Below are 19,494 nucleotides of genomic sequence, written 5' to 3' on the forward strand. Positions count from 1 at the left end.
CTCTCTTTCTCTCTCAGCAGCCTCTCTCTTTCTCTCAGCTGCCTCTCTCTTTCTCTCAGCCGCCTCTTTCTCCAGCTGGGCCAAGACTTGCTTCTCTTCCATTCGAATTTTTGCCAGTTCTTGCGCATAATCAAACTGCAGGCTGTCTCTCAAGGCTTGCAGTTTCCTTGCTTTTCCTGATGCTTTCTGTCTCATGGTCACTGACCTTTAACCAACCAAACTCTCAATCCCACATTTAAATTTTGGATAGCGTGGGGTTCTGACCCAAAGCTTAATTGACCTGGTTCTGTGGATCCAAGCACGACTACGCCACTGTGATGGAGCGATTCTGGTGGGACCCAACTGAGAGTGCCAAATCAGGACCAATTGCTCAAACAGGGCAGTTACAGCCCTAGGCTGGGGTTTTTCCACCTCTAAGGCAAACCAAACCAGCCAGACAAAAAGGACTTTGGTCTCACCCCACTGGCTTACCACAAGTCACACAAGCAATTTCCTTAGACACTCCAGTCTCCCAGCATCACCACCAGTGCACTCGTCCTGGGGATGAATGGTTATGAAAACCAACACCCCAATAAAAGAAAAAGGTTCTCTCGATCCCAAAAGACCAAGCCCCAGACCCAGGTCAATATACACATCAGATCTTACCCACAAATCACGCTGTTGCCAATCCTTTAGAATCTAAAATCTAAAGGTTTATTTACAAAGGGAAAAAGGTAGAGATGAGAGGTAGAATTGGTTAAATGGAATCAATTACATACAGTAATGGCAAAGTTCTTAGTTCAGGCTTGCAGCAGCGATGGAGTAAACTGCAGGTTCAGATTAAGTCTCTGGAATACATCCCCCGCTGGGATGGGTCATTCAGTCCCTTGTGTAGAGCTTCAGTTTGTAGCACAGTCCCTCCAGAGGTCAGAAGCAGGATTGAAGACAAGATGGAGATGATGCATCAGCCTTATATAGACTTTTCCAGGTGTAAGAATCCCTTTGTCCTCACGGTGGAAACGTACAGCAAAAATGGAGTTTGCAGTCACATGGACAAGTTTCTGCATACTTTGCTGAGTCACAAGGCGTGTCTGCCTTCTCTCCATGGGTCAATTGTGTAGCTGATGGCCCTTAATGGGCCATCAAGCCAGCTATGCAGGGCTGACATCAGCTTGTCTGGGACATTTCCCAGAGGCAGAGCATAATACAAAATACAGACAGTACAGAGCCAATACTTATAACTTCAACTACAAAATGATACACAGACATACAGACAGCAAAATCATAACCAGCAACCCAGAACCTGGTCTTAGACACCTTATATGACCCCCTTTACTTAGGAACTGGTGCCACCACAGGACCTTGGTTGCAACCCATGTTCTATATGGTTCCCATTTATATCAATAACGTCACACCCCCAACGCAAAATTGATGCAGGAAGGGATGACAAAACATCGCTGACTGCATCCCAAGAGCCCCCTTTCCTTGGGTCTGTCTCACTACAGCTAGTGTTGGGCTAGAGGCCGTACCAGTGTATAACCGAAATGGTTTATCAAAGTCATGTTCAATAACATGAATGAATCTCTTTACAAACTCAAGGGATAACTTGGTTAGCTTTTGCAGCATGGTTCCTGTATGTTTCATGTGATCTTGCCAAGAGCTAAAGAAAACAGCTACTTTATCCATACCAGCTTTGGCCAATGTTTTGAACCCAATTAACATTAAACCAATGTAGATATTGATGTTGTTCATAGTACAGGACTCTTGGCATTTAGCCATGAAAGCAATATGGCAGTGTGCCTCAGTTTCCCCTTTCATACAGCACATCAGGTCTGGAATGTATTTTCCCCTGTGAAAAGTTCCAACACTGTTTACATGCATTAACTGTGAAACATCAGTATAGCAAGGCCCTTTAACATAAAGTGTGTTTTCATGTATTTCTTTCAACATGTTTAAGGGCCTTTCCAAAAGATTAGGCACATTGTACATTGTTACAGTTCTTGGCCATAGCAACACATTAGTTACAAAATTTAGCATTAGCAATAACAACAAACTGATTGCAAGTGTCCATTTACAATTATGTTTGTCATGCCACACCCTTGGCTCAATACCATTGGAGTTTGGGCCTTTTAGGGTTAACCTGTGGCTTCCCTTTGCAAAATTCAGTCGTCTCTTTCCTTCTTGTCCTGCAGGATTAAACCCTGACTTCTCTTGCTTAACAGAATTCACTGGCTGATGGGGTGGACCCTCTGTGCTAACAGCTATTAGCAAGTCTTTCTTCTCCCTGCCAGCCAAGTAATTTGCATTAACACAGGCTTCCTCTGGGGGCAGCTGGGCCCATCAGTGGCCAGGGAGCAGTGGGAGGGGCCTGGAGCTCCCTGCTAAGCAGCCGGCAGCAGCCAGCATGGGAGGCGGGATACCGGGCTAGATGGGCCCCTCGGCCTGAGCCGGTGTGGCCGTGAGGAAGGGGGTGAAATGCCTTATAAATGACAGCCAGGCTGGCTCAGACAGCGCCCCCTAGCGCCGTGCTGGGGCAATGGGGCCAGCCCTGACCGATGGGGAGAGTGACCCCTATTGAGCCCCCCGCCCTGCGGCCCAGCGCCCCCTAGTGCGACAAATCCCCCAAATCTTGCTGGCTCTGACCCCACTTGATGCAACATCCTCCCCATAGAGTTTTCTGCTGCCTGTGCCCTGGGGTGTCTCAGTGGGGTGGGAGGGGCTGGGGGGAGTGGAACAGACCAGCCGCCTCCGGCACTCACAGCTGCTGCTGTTTCCCAGGTGGATCAGAATCGCCTGCACCTCCGGGTCTGACCAGCCCCATCATCGCTGGGGCAAGCGCAGCAGCCACCATCCTCCTTCTCATCTTCCTCCTCGTGGCCTTCGTCTGCTTCAGAAAAACCCGAGCCAGTGAGTGTCCCACCCAGTGAGGGGAGGGTTAAACCTGCCGCTAAGCAGGGTGGAATGGAGGACTGTGCCGGGGAAGCCAAGGAGTGGGGTGGGGGCTTAGCAGGCAGTTCTGCTGCATGTGTAATCCCTGTACACGCGCACCTGTCCCACCCCAGAGGGGCCGCATCTCAGCACTGGCTGAGGGGTCCCCATACAACTAGTCCCCATTCCCCACCTCAGAGGTGGCCGCATCTCAGCACCAGGCAAGCGAGGGTCCCTGGATAATGAGCCGTCAGTACTGTGCCTCTCAGGTACCAGGGATGCCAGGGGAGCCAACCTGTGGATCAGGTTCGTTATAATGAGTCACTAACGAGGGAGGTTTGGAGACAGGAAAAGCCCCCTGAGCTAATCTGCCCCTACCCCCGGTGCATGCTATGGTGTTGTTCTGGTTTGTGTCCCTCTGCAGGAAAAGAAGCTGCACCGAGACCGAGCAGGTAGGAACCCGGCTCCTCCCCCATCCTCCCGATGGACCTGACGGAGTCACAGGGCTCCTGGGTTCTCTCCCCAGCTCTGGGGGCTTGGGGGGAAGGGGAATGGGGTCTACTGGTTAGAGCAGGGAGGTGGGGGGAGTGACCAGAAGTCCTGGGTTCTATATCTGCCTCTGGGAGCAGAGTGGGGTCTAGTGGTTAGAGAGGGGTGGGGTCTGGTGGTTGGGGCAAGGTGGGGTTAGGGAACTGGGTTCAGTGTGAGGCAGGATGGGGGCTCTCTGAGTGTATTGAGAAACCTCCCCATGGGTGGGATATGACCTTTACAAGGGGATTTTCTCTTTTAGCACCCGCCCTATGGTGGCATTAAAGGCTACAGCTCAGCAAGACCTAATCTGTGAGTAACACACCCAAGGGGGTAGCAGGGTGGGGCAGGACCCCTGGGGAGGGGAGGGGCTTGTGGGGGCTCCACCCATATGGGGCGGTGCCTGATTTACAGCTGCTGCTGGGCGGCGCTAAGGAGAGGGCCCCAGAGGTAGGCGGTGTCAGGTGAGAGTGTTGGACTCCCAGGAGCTCCCTGGGGCCACCCTCCCTCCCCGCTCTAGGTCCCCATCCACTCCTGGCTCCCAGCCCCCTGCTCTAACCACTAGACCCTACTCCCCCCCCTGAGCCAGGGCGAGGACACAGGCGTTCGGATGCCCAGCCCCCCACCCCCACTGTAACCCCCAGACATCTCTGTGCCTTAGTTTCCCTCTCTCTAACACGGGGCTAATGACCCTGGCCCATGCTATGGGGTGGGAGAGGGGTGGCTGTGCTGGGCTCTGACCCCCTGGCTGGACAGAGGGGTTGGAGCTGGGTGTGGGATTCTGCTCTGGGCCGGCCGGGGGTGCAGCTCAACAGGTATCTCTGTTCCACAGACGCCTCCATCGATGAAGGAAAAGAGCCACAGACCCCGGTAAGTGTCTCCTGTTCCCCCATGGGGCCTGACCCCCAACCTTGACCCTCATGGGCCCCACTCACCTTATGAGACACACTCAGTATTTTGGGGTGGGGGTCGGGTTGCTGGGAGGGGCTTATGGGATCACCAGCTGGGATTGCAGGGTGTGTGTGTGTAGTCTGTGCTCCGTGTGTGTTGGGCTGTTAGTGGATTCACACACACGCACATAATAAAAGGTAATAATTGGAGATATACCAATCTCCTAGAACTGGAAGGGACCTTGAAAGGTCATTGAGTCCAGTCCCCTGCCTTCACTAGCAGGACCAATTTTTGCCCCAGATCCCTAAGTGGCCCCCTCAAGGGATTGAACTCACAACCCTGGATTTAGCAGACCATTGCTCAAACCACTGAGCTATCCCTCCCCACATCCCAGTGACTCTCTCCCCTCCCAGCCCCAGGAGCCCGACCCTGGCGCCGATGGACTCACCTACGCTGAGCTGGACGGCCGGGCGCTGCGGGCCAAGTGGGGGGCCCCGGCCCCCGAGCCCGTCCTGTACGCCGCGATCAGTGTGAGCAGGGTGGCCCCACAGTGAGAGCTGCTGCCCTCCCCCCCACTGCATCCCCATCCCATCGAGCTGCTGTCCCCCTGCCCTGCCCTGCCCAGGCCCACATGTAGGGGCTGGGGGGAGCTCAGCACCGGGACGGGGAGGGGATGATCACATGCTCGGCAAAAGGCGACTTCTTTCAGAACACAAAATCCTATTCAATGAAGAAAAAGAACACAGGGAGTAGAAAGTGATGAATTCCTACTTCTTTCATCTCAGGAAACGTGGCACAAAGATCGGAGGGAGTTTGGGTGGGGGGAGGAGGTCTGGAGTGCAGGCGCTGGCCTGGGGATTAGGGTGCAGGAGGGGGGCCAGGTGCAGGCTCTGGGCTGGGGTTTGGGTCCTGGGTGCAGGCTCTGGGCTGGGGCAGGGAGTGGGAGTGCAGGAGGGTGCAGGCTCTGGGACAGAGTTTGGGTGTAGACTCTGGGCTGGGGCAAAGGGTGGGGGTGCAGGAAGGGATGAGGGGTGTAGGCTCTGGGACGGAGTTTGGGGATGGGAGGGGGTGCTGGCTCTGGGAGGGAGTTTGGGGCTAGGAGGGGTGCAGGAGTGAGGGCTGTGGGGCTGGGGTTGAGGGGTTTGGGGTGTGGGAGGTGTGACGAACTGGGACTGTTCTTACTGTGGTCTGTGAATGCTGAGTGGGGGGTGTTGGCCTGGGAGGACGATCTGCAGTGGGGGATGGGAGACTGGCTTTGGGGGAAGATACCTGAGCATGTAATGTGAGAACCCAGGAAGGGGTTAGAGGCCAGGTGACACCTCTGCCCGGGAAGCTGAACAAAGGCTGGGGGAGAAGACGCTGGGGAGTGGGAGAGTTTCAGGACCTGGCTGGGGAATGGAGGGAAGCAGAGACAGGGCTCTGACCCCCCCAAGGGGGCTGTGGTGCTCCTAGGACCCCAAGATGGACCTAAATGGGGAGGATCCTGTTGTCTGTGCCTGCAAGACCTGTCTGGGACTGTGTTCCTGTCGTCTAAATAAACCTTCTGCTTTACTGGCTGGCTGAGAGTCATGGTGATCACAGGAAGCCGGGGGTGCAGGGCCCTGACTCCCCCACACTCCGTGACAGGAGGGGGCTCAGGGCTAGGGCAGAGAGCAGCAGGTTTTTACCCACAAAAGCTTATGCCCTAATAAATCTGTTAGTCTTTAAGGTGCCATCGGACACCTGGTTGTTTTTTTTGTAAACTGAGCTGAGCTTTCCCAGCACTTCAGCCAAAATACACAGTTTTAGCTCAAATATAAAACAGATTTATTAACTCCTGAAGGAGAGATTTTAAGTGGTTATAAGGAGCAGGAGCAGAGATCACAGATGGCTACTTAAGAAATAAAAATTTATTTGCAGTCTAAGTTCTGCAACCTAAACTGGATTTGAATCAGGCAGTGTCTCCCCCTGACAGATGGTAAAACCAGATTACAAATCCTCAATACACAGACTGGACTCCATCCCAGCCTGGCACTACCCTTCCCCAGTGCAAAGTCTTTGTCCTCCAGATGTTCTTCCAGGTGTTGAGTTGTGGGGAAGAGAAGCGCAGGGATTATGTCCCTTCCCCTATTTTATATTTTCTTCCAGTTTGCTGGAAAGATCTTTGCTGTGACCCGGGGATCAGGCAGTCCCCATTGGTCCAGCAATCTCCATTGTGCACAGTCGCTGGGATAGTGGATTCTTTCCTTGAGGGGTGTTGATGAGCCATTAATAGCGTCTGGCTGGTTCTCTCTGTCACGGAGTGCGGGGGAGTCAGGGCCCTGCACCCCTGGGCTCCCTGCGATTCACCAGGACTCTCAGCCAGCCAGTAAAGCAGAAGGTTTATTTAGACGACAGGAACACAGTCCAGGACAGGGTCTTGCAGGCACAGATAACAGGATCCCCCCTGTTAGGTCCATCTTGGGGCCTCAGGAGCCCCACAGCCCCCATTGGGGATCAGAGCTCTGTCCCTGCTTCCCTTCTTTCCCCAGCCAGCTCCAGTCTGCCCAGCCCCCTCCAGCCCCTCCTCTCTGCTCAGCCTCTTTCCCGGGCCAGGAGGTCACCTGACCCCTTTGTCTCCAACACCTTCTCCTGGCACCTTTGCAGGAGGGGCCCGGGCCATCAGTTGCTAGGAGACAGAGTGTCAGGCATTTAGATGCACTGGCCTTTTGCTTTGCTAGATCTGCACCCAGCATCCCCAGCCCCCAGTACGAACAGTCCCACTTCGTCACACTCTCTTCCAATTGAAAGTTTGGCTGTGGGCATCTCTCAACCTCATAACACATTTCAGTTGCACATACATCAATGCTTCATAACTTCCCATACAAGGATAGCACATACAATCCAACAGGGCATGAATGATCAAGAGATCAAGACTTTTAAAATGATGTCTCACAAGGCAGACCGATCATAATTCTATCATAGTGGTTAATACGAGGGCTCTACGGTGCTACTTTGAGGTACAGACTGTCACACTGTGGTATCACCATGACACGGCCAGGGCCTGGGCAGGAGGCCTGGGACGTGTGAGAAACAGACTGTGAACTTCCTTTCCCTTGCAGAGACGGCTGTTTGTGGTGTCCCCATGCACACAGGGCTCGGTGACTTGTTTCCTTTAACCTTCCCCATATTTACTTATTTATGAGTTGTTCTTTAATAAATTATATATGTTCTGAACTCTATGTACTGATCAGTGGATCAGGGCAGCATCCGGTGCAAAGAGAGTGCCCCGGAGTGGAGACACCCTCGCCCCTGTCCTAAGTGACCACGACAAGACTGGGGGTTGAGCCCCCAGGGATCTGGGGTCCAGCCTTCCTGGGGTTACGAGGACTCTGCTGCACAGGAGGGAGGAAGGGGCAGGGCCAGGTCTAGCGTTTTTGCTGCCCCAAGCAGCAGCAGCAGCAGCAAACCCCCCCCCCCCCCCCCACGATCGCTGCTTCATTCTATGGCAGCAATTTGGCAGCAGGTCCTTCGCTCTGAGAGGGAGTGAGGGGCCTGCCACTGAATTGCCACCGAAGAGCCGGACGTGCCACCCCTATTCATTGGCTGCCCCAGGCACCTGCTTGCTGCGCTGGTGCCTGGAGCCGGCCCTGGGAAGGGGAGCCCTCAAGGTCGGGCAGGCCTCTGGGTAAAGTGGGAACGAGGAATTAGATCCTTTCACTAGCCAATCCCACCGGGGCGGGTATAAGCCAGGAAAGTTCCCCACAATAGTGGGACCCTTCCCCCGCTTACACTAGGAGCGGGGTCAGCGGCCGCCCTGCCCGTCCGACCGGAGAGTAAAATGAACCGGTTCCTCCCCCAATAGCCCGGCTGGTCTGGACACAAGCGGCTCTGCTCCGGTGACTCCCGAAGGAGCGAGACTTGGAGCCGGGCTGACTCCGGCTGTTGACCGCGGTCGCTCAGCCCCCATTTCAATAGACAGGCCGGGTGTGATTCCCTGGCCGGGGGGTTAACCCGAAAGCTTTGCCTGTGAGCGGCTGCTGCTGGGGGTTTGCCCAGGAGCCGAGTAGAACCAGGGGCTCGGTTTGAAACCAGCCCCGGCCCCCGGCCTGGGTAACGCCGGCGAGGGAGAGAGTTTCCAACCCCCTGAGCCCTCTGGGCCTGTGAGACCCTCTGCAAAGAGCAGCTGGGATAGGGGAGTGTGGGGGGACAGGCTGAGGGTGCGGCAGGGAAGAGATTAGAGGGGAGATGGGCTGAGGTCAGGGAGGGAGTCGGGGACAGGAATTTGAGAGGAGACAGAAAGGGGGCAGGTGGTTGGATGCTGGAGGGGTGACGGGATGGGTGTTTGAGGGGAGACAGGACTGGGGCAGAGAGGATGGGGATTTTAGGGGAGATGGGGGTGGAGCTTTGAGGGGAGACAGACCCAGGTCTGTGTGGGGGGGACGGATGGAGGTTGGAGGGGGGATGGGGCAAGGAGGGGCTCCTCCTTCACAGAATCAGGGTTGGCATGTGTGTGTGTGGGGGGGGGCATTTGTTTTCCTGCCAAAACTCTGGCTCAGCTGGGGTCCCTCTCGCCAGTGGAGGGAGGGAAGGGAACGAGGGGCAGCCAACACCACCCAGACCCCCACGGCCATGGGGCAGATTCACCCTGAAACACGAGGGGGAACCCAGGTGCCCCTCAAATACTGGGGGCAGCTTCCATTGTCCCCTCTTCCTGTCACTGCCCTGCCTCCCAGCTCCTGCCCGTTCAGCCCCTCAGCCTCCACCCCAAAGGTTCCCCCCACATTCTCCCACCCCCCTATTCCCCTGCCTGCCCCCACCCCCTCCCCAGGTGACTGCCATTTCCCAGACGGCAGCCTGGTGCCAAGCCCACTGGGGACACTGGGAGATGGTGGCCATCTTAACTGAGGGCAGGGGTTGGGCAGTTGAGGGGAAACAGGGCAGGCGATGGGGGTGTGAGGGGGACACGTGTGGGGTGTGAAGGGGCCAGACTGGGGGAGATTTGAAGGGGGATAGACAAGGAGGCAGGATGGGAGATGGGGGGGCAGGCAGAGTTTGAGGGGTGTTAGCTGTGGGCAAATCTGCTACTCATCTCCCTCCTGCTCCGTGGGGCCGAGAGCAGCTATAGGGGGAGGCTCCCAGGTGGTTATGGGGCGGCAGGTGAGTACGGGGGTGGGGCAGTTAAGGCCCATTGGGACCATCCGGCTGGGCTCCTGAACCACCTTTAACGCTGCCCCGCAGTCGCGGTGCCCCCCGGCGTTACCCAGCGCTGGGTGAGAACTGACGGGTGACGGCGCCACCATCACACCCGGGTCCTGGCTCCCAGCCCCCCTGCTCTAACCACTGGACCCCACTCCCCTCCCGGAGCCGGGAATGGAGCCCCCTGACCCCCAGCTTCCTGCTGCCCTCTAGCCAATGGGGATCTGGGATGGAATTTCTCTTCCTCCTGTTTTCTTTGAACCTGGTTGATTTAATTCACACACTGAGAAAAGCCCCTTAGAACCAGGCGTTACAGTGTAAAGCCGCCATCACCACTCAGCTATGGCACAAGGGGCAGCAAACTCAGGCGTCCCCGATCGCGCCCGCTCCTCACATGGTGCCACGGCTCGTGTCACAGGTGGGCAGGTTGGCAGGCTGAGCGAGAAGGCTGCAGAGTCAAACCCTCCAGCACCAGGAAATGCCAGTTATGGTTTCCTGAACGACCTTAACTCTGCCCCCTCATGCTGCTCCATTACGACACCAGCCTTTAACTGCATGATCACATATTAATTTTACCTGCATGGGTCATCAGCAGCTTGAACCCAGAATTAAAAGGGGATGGAATTTTCATGGAAATCGAGATCAGTGTATGATTGAAGACCAGACCCCGTGGTCGCCTGGCTCTCAACCTGATGCATCTTGCACAAGGCTGCAGGGTACATTGAGGGTGACCTGTCTCCCCTCTCCACAGAGACACAGACAAGCTGTGAGCTGCATGAAGCTTGGCCAGGCTGACGGGCCCCAGGTTACTTAGGTTTTGCAGGGACCTCTGCTTACTTTGACCGCACCAGATTTCGCCTGCAGATTAGCGACAACGTCTGATGGACGCAGGAAGAGACGAGAGATCGTCGACTTCCTGTAGCTGGAGCCACCAGCTGAGTTTCTTATTTGGGGCTTGGTGGAGCTGGGCACTGGTGTGTTGGAGACAGCGTTCAAGGTAGCGTGACCAGACAGCAAGTGTGAAAATTCGGGACAGAGGGTGGGGGGTAATAGGAGCTTGTATAAGTAAAAGCCCCAAATATCGGGACTGTCGCTATAAAATCGGGACATTTGGTCACCCTACCTGAGGGGCCCCTCGCTACCCCCGTTATGGCGTCTGCTCTCATTATCCTCTTCCTTGGTGAGTATCAGAGACAGCCAGGGCTTGTGTCCATGGGGCAAGGGGATCTGAGACCAGGGCGTGTGCCCATGGGCGGGGGGATCTGAGACCAGGGCGTGTGCCCATGGGCGGGGGGCATCAGAGACCAGGTTGTGTGTCCGGGGTGGTGGTGGTGGGGAATCTGAAACCAGGGCATGTGCACAATGTGAGGAGATCTGAGACCAGGGCATGTGTCCATGGGGCGGGGTGTGTGTGTGTGTGGGAGCTGAGACCAGTTGCTCTGGGATCTGGTCCCTAACAAGCTGTCTCATTACCAGGCTGCTGGCTGGCTGGGCAGAATGGGGTGTCCGGATGTGAGTACCTGTGGGGCAGGGGAAACTCTAGTGTTCAGGATGGGATGGTGAGGGGAAGTGATTTCCAGCCTGTTCCCAAGCTGCAGGCTCCACAACAGCACCCCGGGTAGGGGCATAACACCCTCTTCACCTCCCACCCCCTCGCCCTGGGTGCTGCCCACAGGGAGTGCAGGGCTGCTCCGCCCCCTGGCACCCTCCCCTGCTGAGCCCCCTCTCTGGCCGGGCTCACTGAGGCCCCTGCAGTCAGGTTCCCTGGGCCCTGGGGCACAATGCAGCCTTAGGGCTTAACCCCTTCCTGCCCGCGCTGTAGCTGGGGGACAGGAGGTAGCTGGGTTATGTGGATGGCCAGCAGCAGGTTGGGGGTGTTCGCTGATTGATTGCCATTGAACTTGCTTGAATACAAGGAATTTTACCAGGTCTCCCATATTCAGCATAGGGAAATATGCTCACCCTACTGGTGGGCTGAGATCAGAGCCCAGCCCTGCCCCCAGTGCAGTCAGGGGTGACTCCAGATTGACCCCAGGGGGCAGAGATCAGAATCCAGCCCACAGGTTCCCTGTGGATGCAGTGAGGTGTCTGTTAGCCCTGGTGCTGTCCCTGGGCACTAAGGGCAGGTTACAGACACACAGGGAGGGGTTTGTGTCTCCCCATCTCACTCCTGTTTGTGTGTGAACGCAGAGCTCCCTGCGCCCGGACCCTCCATCTCCGTCAGCCCCAGCGGGGTGATCGCCCCAGGGGGAGCCGTCACCATCCGCTGTCAGTGTCGGTGTGAGGCCAGGAGGTTATTTCTGTATAAAGGTGGAATTGAAATCCGGGAGCTGGATGCTGCTGGGGACGGGGGTGAATTCACCATCCCCAGCGCCAGACAGGAAGACGGAGGGGCCTACAGCTGCCGATCTCACTCCAGATCGGAGCCGCCCAACTGGTCGGATCCCAGTGACATGGTGTGGATCACTGTTGCAGGTGAGTGGCACGGCTCGGTGTCCCTGCTCCCAGCCCCACACCCAGCCAGACTGTCATGGGCATAGGCGTTGACTCTGTGGCTGCTCCGAAGCTGGAGCACCCACAGGGAAAAAATGGTGGGTGCTTAGCAGCCACCAGCAACTCCCTGCCCACCCACCCCAGCTCACCTCTGCCTCCGCTCTGTCTCCGCCTCCTCCCCTGAGCCTGTCCACTTTTCCCCCCGAGCTCCCAGCACTTGTACCGCGAAACGGCTGTTTCGCACACTGGGAGGGAGGGGGAACGCGGCGCGCTCGGGGAAAAGGCTGGGCCGGGGTGGAGATTTGGGAAAAGGGTCCAATAGGGGCAGGGAGGGGGCAGAGTTGGGGCAGGGACTTTGGGGAAGGGGTTGGAATGGGGGTAGGATGGGGACAGAGAAAGGGTGGAGTTGGTGGGGGCGGGGGGGTGCGAGCACCCACCAGCACCGGTGAAATTTGGTGCCTATGGTCATGGAGGTCTTTGGGCAGATGAGACACTCCTTGGAGTATCACTTTACCTGCCTGTGCCTCCATTTTCCCTTCTATGAATGGGGCATAATCTTCCCTGCTGCACCTTGTGTCTGGTTAGATAGTCAGGACTTGGCTTTAGGGCCGGGGCATTTGCTCGCCGTGTCTGTGCAGCACCCAGCACCTCTGAGTCTCAGCTGCCTCCCCTGCTCTAACCACAAGACCCCACTTCCCTCCCAGAGCTGGGGATAGATCCCAAGAGTCCTGGCTCCTAGGCTGCAGGGCCCCATTAAGGAGATAGATGGGTACAGAGGGGTGCTCTGGATTTTAGGCAGTTTTGGGCGAAGTTCCCAGGAATCTCTGGGATCTTGGGCAGGTTCCTCAGGCTGGGTTTTCTCCCAGGGGCCCCGTCTCTGGGACCATGCAGTGATGATGGGGCGCAGTGATTGGCCTGGGCTCTGTCTCACGGCCTGTCTCCTTCTCACTGCAGAGCTCAAGTACCCCAAACCCTCCATCTCCTTGCGCCCCAGCAGGGGGGTCCCCCTGATGGAAGCCGTGACCATCCGGTGTTGGGGTCGGTACCAGAACGTGAGGTTCCTTCTTTACAAAGATGGAAACCCGAACTCACTGTGGGATACGGAGCCTGCTGGGAACGTGGCCGAGTTTCTCATTCGCAACATGAGCCAGAGAGACGCAGGGACCTACAGCTGCTATTATTATGACAAATTGTATCCATTCATCTGGTCGCGTCCTAGTGACCCCATGGAGCTGGTGGTAGCAGGTGAGGGGCCCGGCTCAGTGTCCCCGATCTCAAACTCCCCCCCCCCATCTGGACCCTTAGGGGCAGGGGCATGTGCAAGGGGGGCAAGTAGGTGCAGGGTCCCCCCAAATCAGTGGGGCCAGAGCACAGAACTCCTCCAGGGAGCAGAGCCAGCTCCTCTGGCTGCGGGAACACACAAAGTGCCCCTCCAAAAGCGGCCACATTTTTGTTCCTGTGCACGCCCCTGATCAGGGATCTCTGCACCAGTGGGATGCTCAGAGCCAGGCTCTGCCCTGAACCCTGGGTCCAGCAGAGGGGACGCCCGGCTCGGGGGAAGGGACGGAATCACTGGTGGGTTCCCCAGCAAGGGAGCAGCAGCAGCTGCTGGAGGTTTGAGGCCGAGGGAGGGGGGATCCTTTCCCCGGGGGGGAGCTGCAGAGCAGGGGCCTTTCCCAGGGGGATGCTCCCCTGGCTGCCCCGGCTCTGGGGACCCACAGAGGAGTCGGGGCCCAGGGGCTGCCCAGCCGGCCCCGCCCCCAGCCTGTGACGGCCTTCCAGGGCCGGCTGTGTGATGCCCACCTGGGCTGGGGGCTGTCGGGTTACAGGGCAGTGGGAGCTGCACACGTTGGCTGCTCAGAAGCAGCCTGGAAACAACAGCTGTGGGGAGACCCCCAAGTATTCCCGGGCAGCAGAAGTGGGGGAGCTCGAGCCTGGGACGGTATTTTTTTGTGGTGGGGAGAGAAAGAAAACAGCGGAGGACAGCAGCCAGCAGCTCCTCCCCCCCGCCCCAGCGCTCTGGGTGGAATCAGCTGGTAGAGTTTGGAGGGAGGCTGCCCAGTGCAGGGAGAGAGATACTAGCAGCCAGCGAGGTAACAACCGGCACCAGAAACGCAGGGACCCAGTGGATGGGGAGCCAGTGAAAAGGGACCCGGTGGCCGAGCTGTGTCATCAAAGGGCCAGGCACAGAGCTGGCAGAGAGAAAGTCCCCTTGAGAAGGGACAGAGATGGCAGGAGCAGGTGGAGGCAGACAGAGGAAAGACAGAGGCAGGAGGGGGAAAGTTAGAGGCAGAACCGTGCAGTGAAACACGAATAAAAAAGTCTCTAAGTTACCATGAGAAATTGTTACAAAACCACAGGAGAAGTAAAGTATGAATGAAACGTAATGGAAACCAGGTCTGAGCAAAGAGAAACGGGCTGAAGAAATGAGGAGGACGTGAGCTGTAGTGAAAGTAAAGCAAATAGTACGGACACAACGTCCGCCCGGAACCTTCAGGAGCAGCGACAGGAAGGGAAAAATTGTCCGAGAGCAAAGCGACTCTAGAAAAAGCAGCGGAGGGACAGTAGCTCAGCTGAGAAGCCGACCCATCGCCTGGAGAAATCGCTGCAGGTATCTGAGCCTGAGCTCAGAGCAGCAAACAGAGACGGCGCAAGGGGAGGGTTCAAGATACAACAAAGCAGCCTAGGAACAGAGAAGCCACGACGGGACCGTAGCGCGGTGGGTTCTGGCCTAGCACCTTGGACATTCCAACTCCAGCTCCTGGGGCTCCATGAATGTAAATTGTTGCCCATGAAGTGGATTTAATTCAGCCAATGGCAGTTACTGGTCAGGCAGCTCAGCAATAGTTCCCAGTGTGACCCTACCCAGCAGTTCCTGCTACACCAGCGAACTCTGATTCACTTGTGATCATTCCCCACTGAACTGATTTCTCCTTCCCCAGCTGATGGAGATAAAACGCAAATGGCCTCTGCTAATTTCCCCGCTACTGTTACTCACACCTTCATGTCAACTGTTTGAAATGGACCATACAGATTATCACTTGTGACAAAGTGGGACTGTTCTTAATGTTTCCTCTGAATAGTGTGTGGGTGCCTCAGTTTCCCCTATGCATTTCTTAAGTCTCCAGCGTGCATAAATGGCCAACACTCTGTGCCCTGGCAACAAAATGGCTGGGGCCCTTCTCCCCTGCAAGGGGATGGCTAAAGGTGAGGAAAGAGATCGGGTGACCTCCTGGCCCGGGAAAGAGACAAAGGCCTGAAAGGAGGGGCTGGAGAGGGTTTCAGTTTGAAGCTGGCTGGGGACGGGAAGTGAGGGCAGACGTGGGGGTCTGGCTCACTGCCCCCCAGAATGGACCCGGCTGAGGGGTCCTGTTCGCTGTACCTACAAGCTCTGTTTTAGACCCTGTTCCTGTCATCAAATAAACCTCTGTGTTACTGGCTGGCTGAGAGTCGCGTCTGACTGCAAAGTGGGGGGGCAGGACCCGGTGGCTTCCCCAGGACCCCGCCGGGGCGACTCGCTGGGGGAAGCGCACGGAGGGGCAGAGGATGCTGAATGCTCCAAGGAGAGACCCAGGAGGTGAAGCCGTGTGAGCTTCTTGCCCTGGAGACAGTCTGCTCCAAGGGAGAGGAGGCTCCCCAAAGTCCTGCCTGGCTTGGTGGGGAGCAGTTCCGGAGCATCGCCCGGAGACTCCGTAACATCACTACAAAATTTTTTTTTCTCCTTCTGATAATAGCCCACCTTAATGAGTTAGTCTCATTAGAGTCAGTATGGCAACACCCATTTTTTTCATATTCTCTCTCTCTCTCTCTATTGTGACAGACCCAGGGCAGTGGGGTCCAGGAGTCTGGTAGAGCAGCAAATATACTGGTCACTGGATGAGGAGTTTTCTGTCCCCCAAGTGACCAGAGCAGGGGCTGCACTAAAGTAATCAGGAACCTGCTAGAACTAATTAAGGCCGACAGGCTGATTAGATCACCTGCAGCCAATCAAGTGAGGTTAATCAGGGCACCTGGGTTTAAAAAGGAGCTCACTCCAGTCAGGTGGGGGAAGCCAGAGGAGAGAAAGTGTGTGTGAGGAGCTGGGTGCAAGAGGCACAAGGAGCTGAGAGGGAGAGGGTGCTGCTGCTGCTGCTGCTGCTGGAGGAGGAGGAGGAGGAGGAGGAGGACGACTGAGGAGTACAAGCGTTATCAGACACCAGGGGGAAGGTCCTGTGGTGAGGACAAAGAAGGTGTTTGGAGGAGGCCATGGGGAAGTAGCCCAGGGAGGTGTAGCTGTCATGCAGCTGTACCAGGAGGCACTATAGACAGCTGCGATCCACAGGGCCCTGGGTTGGAACCCAGAGTAGAGAGCGGGCCCAGGTTCCCCCCAAACCTCCCAACTCCTGATCAGACACAGGAGGAGTTGACCCAGAGGGGAAGATCACTGAGGTGAGCAAATCTGCCAATAAGCGCAGGACCCACCATGGTAGAGGAGGAACTTTGTCACTATATATCTATATCTATATATCTCTTCCTACTGTATTTTCCACTGCATGCATCTGATGAAGTGGACTGTAGCCCACGAAAGCTTCTGCTCAAATAAATTTGTTAGTCTCTAAGGTGCCACAAGTCCTCCTGTTTTTTTTTTTGTTTTTTTTTTGAACGAGCGTCTCTTTGCCCTGCCCCAGCCACTCCTCCATGGGCTCCTTGCTGATGGATCTGTGCCATTGCCCGGCTGAGGGGTGGGGGCCCTGTGTCTCTTATGTCGCTAGCCCAGCTCTCTTGGTCTTGGATGTGGGGGAAAAGCGTCCAGGAGACTCTCCCTGCAGGCCCCTGTATCAGCCAGGCTTTGGGGACAGGGAAACTGGCCCATGACAGGGGCTCCTGGTAATTAATACTCATCCCATCTTCTCCTCGGGGACGCTGGCTCAGCCCGGGGAAGAGCCACCATTGCCGACTAGGGGAAGGAGAGCTTCCCTGTATAACTAACCACAGACACCAGGGCTCCAGCTGTCTCAGCTCCGCACCCCTCTGCTGACAGATATTGGTTCTATTCCCGCAGGGCAAACCGACCCGACTCAACCAGGAGTGGCGCCGGCTCCCACCCGCCCAGGCAGCGCGGGGCCAGGTACCAGGACTGGGAGCAGGATATCGCTATCAATCCCTCCAGCAACAGGTTTCTGCTGCCCCTGGGGGGAGCCATGAAGGGCTGGCTGGGTAGGATGGGGGCAGATCCCCACAGCGAATGCCTCATCTGAACCCCCCCCCCCTCGGACTCATTTCATAAGCGGGGGGGGGGGGGCAGGGCCCAGGAGAGCTTCCCTGCACTGCAGAGCCCCACCACGGGGGCCCCACAGACTGGGGTGCTGTGCTGCTCACTGGCGCCACAGAGCCACCTGTGTGGGGCACAGCTCAGTGCGTATCCCCCTGGTAGAATGATGCCAGGGTCAGGGAGCTGGGGATAATGGCCCCGTGTATCCTGTCTGTCTGCCTGAGTCTGCAGACAGCCCGGGGGAATGGCTCAGAAGCAGGGCTCCCGCTTTGCTGGGGTGCTACCAAGTGGGACATTAAGCCTGGAATCTATCAATCCAGATAAACAGTGTTAACACTAGAACCCAATGATTCAGAGTGACATATTGTTGACTCTGGAACCTAATGATGGCTATGGCAATGCTAGCACTGTTAAATCTTCTGCTGCTGATCACTTCACCAGGCCATTGTTCTCCCAGTGATCTCAAATCATCCTCCCCAGCCAGAAGGCCTTTCCCCCTGCCATTCCCCAAACCATATAATTCCGACGCAGAAGTGAGCTGAAGCTGCTGAGACATTCCCAGGACAGGGGCAGAACCCGAGTGGGGGGCTGTGCTGCAGGATTCGGGCCCAGTTGGCTTCACAAGCAAGAGGCCTGAGGTAGAGGTACATCCCCCCCCCCCCCGCCTTCCACACATCCTGCCCCCACCCCAGTACAGCCCTTGGCCATTGTGAGTGAACCCCCTGACCACTCTTACCCAGAATCCCCTCTGCTCCTGCCCCTCCCCACTAGCTCCATAGAATGTTCTGCGGTGGGTCCTTGAGAGGGAGGGGCTGGGGCAGCAGGTATTGAGATGCTCATGGCCTGGTGCTGCTTCCCAGGGGGACTGGAACCAAGCCCAGCACCGGGTCTGACCCGCAACATCATCGCCGGGGTGAGCGCAGCGGCCGCCGGCCTCCTCCTCCTCCTCCACCTGGCCTTCCTCTGCTACAGACGAACCCGAGGAAGTGAGTGCCCTGCCCAGCGAGGGAAGGGTTAAACCCGCTGCTAAGCCGGGCTGGGAAGGGGTCACGGCTTGGATGGGAGACGGGGAAGGAAACCCAGGGGGTGGGGCAGGGGCCCAGCAGGGGGCGTCTCCCCTGGCAGGGAGAGCTGGCCCCAAAGCCTCTGGGCAGCACTAGGGGGCACTGTGCTGCAGGGGGTGGGGCAGGGGGCTCAGCAGGGGGCACTGGGCTGTAGGGGGCTGGGACCTATCTCTAGGGTATCCAGGCTCAGCAGCTGGAAGGGGCAGGGCTCCCTCTGGCAGAGCGTGGGGGGGGGGGGGGGGCATCCTAGCAGCCCTATAGGGCTGTGGGGCTCGGCCTGGGGCCATGATCGAACCCAGCCCCTCACCGGTGGATGTCTCTGTTCCACAAATGCCCTCATGGATGAAGGGAAGGAGCGGGATGTCCTGGTAAGTGCCCCCTCTCCTTGACCCACCTCCCAGCACCAATGGACCATCCAGCCTCCTTCCCCGCCACACACCGAGAGGGGCGGGAGACCCAGAACACAGAGAATAAGAGCCTGACCCTGCACCCCCCAAACTCACCTTGACCCCCCTCAAACTGTCCTCCAAACGTTTGCATTTGTCTGAGATTTGGGGAGGGTCAGCGGAATTCCATGGGGGGCAGGTGCCAGGGGGGGGGGGGAATCAAGCTGGAAAGGAGAAAACGCCCACAGAAGCTCCTCCTTAGCCCTCAGGTGTGTGAACACAAATCCCCCAGGAGAGAGGCGAGAAGGGGGCTTCCTGCAGCAAGGCCACAGGGGTCTCTGAGGTCCCCCCACCACCCTGTACTGCGTGTCTGATGTCAAGGGAGTTCTGTGAGGTCACAGCCACCTCACCACCTTTTGCCCAATAGGCTGAGTTCCTGCCCAGGCCCTTGTGAAGTCACTGCCACGCCCACCTCTCCCTTGCAGGGCTGGTGTCTGCCCCTGGCCAGCCTGTTTGGGTGTCTCAGCTGCTCCCCAAATCACCCCACTGCTCAGTAGCGAGTCTAGGGAACAAGCAGGAGAAACAGTAAAACAGCAGGATCTGTTCCTGCTCCCGCACACTTTAGAGATTCACAGATTTTTAGGCCTGCCGTGGCCACCATTTGATCTCCTAATCTGACCTGGATTTCACAGGCCAGGAAGTTTCACACATTTACCCCCATATTAAGTGCAATAGCTTGTGTGTCACTAAAACACGCCTCCCAGACAGACACCCAGCTGTGATGTGAGGACATCAGGAAACAGAGAATCCCTCACTG

The sequence above is a fragment of the Mauremys mutica genome, chromosome 15, assembly GCF_020497125.1.
Source record: "Mauremys mutica isolate MM-2020 ecotype Southern chromosome 15, ASM2049712v1, whole genome shotgun sequence".
NCBI classification, from domain to species: domain Eukaryota; kingdom Metazoa; phylum Chordata; order Testudines; family Geoemydidae; genus Mauremys; species Mauremys mutica.